Raw genomic sequence first — 4,317 nt, forward strand, 5'->3', positions numbered from 1 at the left:
GTCTGGGGCTACTGTCTGTGGAGGGATGCCCACATCTGGGGCTACTGTCTGCGGAGGGATGCCCACGTGGCAGTGTCACCAGAAGAAGGAGAGGAATCAGAGATATGGGATGGGTTCTCTTTACTTCTTTCCTTCTTGGGATGCCAGAGTGTCTCCTATCCAGGAGTGTGCTTCCCAGAAGGAGGAGTTACGTTTTAATTAGCCACCAGGCACCTGGCTTCTGACACTTCAGCTCCCTTCCAGGGACCTCATCGTCTCGAATTATTCCTGCCCATATCCTCCACTTGCTTGTGCCTTTCATGTGGATCAGAAGGCAGCCACCGAGCCTCCTGGAAATCCTATTACCCAGACCTCAGGATATTAATTGTCGAGTTTTCCCCAACGGTTACACAAGTACTGAAGAAGTATTTCTCCTTCAATAGTGTCTTGTCAAAATGCCAGGCGCAGTTTGTTTTTGACATTCTCTGTTACCTTAAATAATAGTCTTGCTTCTGTCACAGCGAATGTTGACTTGAAGCTGCTTGGAGGACATTTCTCAACTCCAGCTGTAACACTGAGACCCGGGGCTTGACAGATCTTTCTCTTGCTTGCCCAAAGCAACTGAGCATAAGGGTCATGGTATCCGTTTTTCTAAGTCTGAGAACTTGTCAGATGGCTAGGAGCCATGTAGAACCTTAGCTCTAGTTGTGTGTTCAGCAAGACAGAAGCACAGACATGCGCACACACACCCACACACCCATCAGGATCCTGGAAGCTCTGCTATCCTAGAACTGACCTATAAATCAGCAAAACACTATCCAATTTGCGAAAGCCTCCGATCTGGCTGTTCTGCCTTGGTAAAGCTCTATCGGTTAGAATGACCTACTTAATTACAGCTCTCTTTTAAATCTATAAGCATCTTCATTGTTTCTGTATCTGCAGCAGAGCACAGCCCTGTGCACCACCCATCTAGCTGCGTGCTCCTGCCTGCCATCTGTCAGGGAACGCCTGGCTCTTTATACCCTGTGCTTTCCAGAGCAACTCAATCTGGGAGGTAGCTTTATTTTTTTTCTTCCCTTTCCTGCTTTTGTGTGAAGGCATTTTCTGAAATTTTCCTTTAACAGCTTTCAGATGGATAGGTAGAGCCTTCATTTTCAAGGGGCTGCTGCCCCTGAAAGGTTCAGCATTTATGAGGTCAGAGGAAGGAGTGGCAAGACCAAAAAAAAAAGCAGATAAATAAGGATGGTAGAAGAATTCTATGGAATTCCACGGGAGCTGGTGTCATTTGTGTGTGAAAGGACCAAGACACGCACAGTCGGTGTCAAAATAAATACTGAGGGGTGGTTAATTTTATAAGCCAGCTTTGGACTTACAGAAGCATAGCGGTATGTCAAACACCAGGGTTTCTAGTCATCAGGGCAACTTGTCTTTGAGCTCTATTTATGGTTTCTGGGTTATAATTCTAAGGAATGTGTATGACCTGAAACACATTTTCCTAGAGCCATGCCTCACAATTCAATTACAGGCCTGGGGAGATGGCTCAGTCAGTAAAGCACGGGGACCTGAGTTCAGTCCAGACAGAGCCTACGGAAAACAATGGTCTGGCTGGATGCTCTTGCAACCCAGCTCTGTAGGAGCAGAGGAAGGAGGGTTCCTAGGGCGGCTCAGGCTGTTGAAAGACCCTGCCTCAAAGAACAAGGTAGATGGTACCAAACAGATGATATCCAAGGTTAACTGCTGATCTACACACACACACACACACACACACACACAGACACGCACACACATACACACACACACATACATACACACATGAGGAAAATACTGGCACATGTGTGTTCATAGACCCCCTACCACAAATATATATATATATATATATGTATGTATGTATGTATGTATGTGTGTGTATATACATATGCAAAATATTGACAATAATAATTTCAATTTCATTTTTAAATTTTGGAGAAGTGATTTTGGGGTGTTTCCCCAAATGTGAGCAAGTGTCTTCTCTGTCACCACTTCTCTAGTTTGCCCTTCCTTCCTTTTATACTTGCACTATTTCCTTGAGAGATTTGTTTATTGTGTGTGTGCACTTGTGTGTATACTGTGCCTGTGTGTGCCCACAGAAAACAGAAAAGGATGTTGAGTGTCCTGATCCATCAGTCTCCACCCTAATTGGTTGATTCAGGGTTTCTCACTGAACCTAAAGCTAGACTGGCATCCAGCAAGCCACCATGATCCTCCTGTCTCTGCCTTCCATAGCATTGGGCTTACAGGGACAAATGGTCATTCCTCATGCTTGTGCAGCAAGTGTTGGGTGTAAGCTGACCGCACCACACTGGGCAGCGTTTGTCAGGGACAAAATTACCTCTCGCCAGGGTAAAGGCATGGGGATTAGAAATACAGTAAAGAATATGAAGACATGGATGAAAATAATAAACAGAGAAACATATAGGATGGTATAGTGGGAGGGAATTCCAGTGTGTACTGAAATTCGCCTGTGTTTAATTTCCAATTGCTTAAAATACTCTGACCCCAAAAGGTAGGAGTAAGACAAAAGACTGCATTAACATATACAAGGAAATGAACAGACCAATTGAAAGTCACGGCTACATTCAGATAAACATCCTGTTGCTAGAACCAAACAAGTCACCAAGTCACACTCACACCCCAGACCAAAACATTCTGTGGCAAACCACTCCCTGGGTGTAATCCCGAGTTATCTCCATAAAGGGAACTGGAATTTAGTTGGCTCCTTAGACTTTTGTTTGAGGTAGGAATGGATCTACTTCTCAGTTCCTGGAGCACAAGGTCTGGCAATTAGCCACAGCTGTGACAATAACCTTGCGAGAATAGAACTCTCTGAGCACAGTCAGGTAGGACCTTTGTTAGAGGTAGAACTTGATGGAACTAGAGGAAAGCTCCAAACTCCCTGACCTTTGGTCAACGTGGAAACTGGCTCACCTTTTTGGGCCTCCACAGCTGGGCAGAGGAAGGAGACATGCATCACCCTAGCCCTGGTTTTAGGTAGCAGCAGTTTTTCTTCTGAGATGAGTAAAGTTCTTTAAAATGAGGATGCAATTATCTGGTAATACTTGCCTGACACAAAGAGTGGAGTGGTGGAGCTGACAGTATGCCTGCCACCCACCTAGGACAGTCCCTGCTTTACAGCAGAAAAGAGAGCACATGTGTGTTGCCTCAAGACACAACAGAATCCAATATTTAAACTGCTTGAATAGGTCACTGACATTTCCATTCACACTGGGGAGCTGATTCAGTGAGTAGAGCCAAACATTCAGGAAGCTCTAGGATCCATTCCCAGCACTGAATAAGCTTGAGTGTGTTGCTGTGCGCCTGCAATCCCAGAACTCCAGAGAAGCCAGCAAAGGGGGATCAAGATTTCAAGGTCAGCCCCAGCTGTAGAGCAGTTTGCAATTCAGCTTGGGGTAGGTGGAACTCTGTGTTGCCAGGTCTGATGGCTTAAGTTCTATCCCTGGGATTCACAAGGGAGAAGGAGAGAACCGATTCTGACAAGTTGTCCTTTGACCTCTTGCATTTGCACCGAGGTATGTATAGGCTCTCTCTCACACAACAAATTAATCAGTTAACTAGCTGGAGTCTAAAAATACAACAAACAACAACAAAACACCCCAAAACAAGATGAATAAAAGTAACTAAAAACCCCAACTGTAATGGTCTGCTCTGTCCCTTTAAGAGACAAGTCATGCCCACTCCATCACCCCCATCCACTGAAGCAAGCTGATCTTCAGCTTCAAGTCTGAGTCCTTTCTTTTCTCTCTCTCTGTCTCTGTCTCTCTGTCTCTCTCTCAAATGCAGCTTCTGTCTCTGTCTCTCCCTTCTCCCCACTTCTCCCCTTCCCCCTTCTTTGTTTTTTTCTCTCTGCCTCTTTCTGCTCTTCTCCCCTTCTCTCCTTTCCCCTCCATAACCCACCAAATAAATATCCAACCTCACTCTGCATGTCGTGCCTATTTACATTTCTGTTTCTCGCCAGCAGCGTGGCTCCCTGCCTGGGACCAGCCACCTTTGGAGTGGTCTTATGGCATTGCCATCTGTCTGTCTCTCCTGGTGGGATTGGCTGCCCCATTGAGGTCTCTCACCCAACACATGGCTCCCTGCCTGGAACTTGTGGCCCACTGTAGTTACTCAGGGAATTGCACAATCCTTGCTTGGGACTGGCTGCACTCGGGACCTGCTGCCCACTGCCTGCCACCATTTCGGGGGACCTGCAGTGTGGTCTTAGGACCTGCTGCCTATTGCAGCCATTCAGGAACCGGCAGCATTTTTCTTTTACCATAACACCAACAGTTCAGTTCATTG

This window comes from Microtus ochrogaster, chromosome 6 (assembly GCF_000317375.1).
Source record: "Microtus ochrogaster isolate Prairie Vole_2 chromosome 6, MicOch1.0, whole genome shotgun sequence".
In the NCBI taxonomy this organism is placed as follows: Eukaryota; Metazoa; Chordata; class Mammalia; order Rodentia; family Cricetidae; genus Microtus; species Microtus ochrogaster.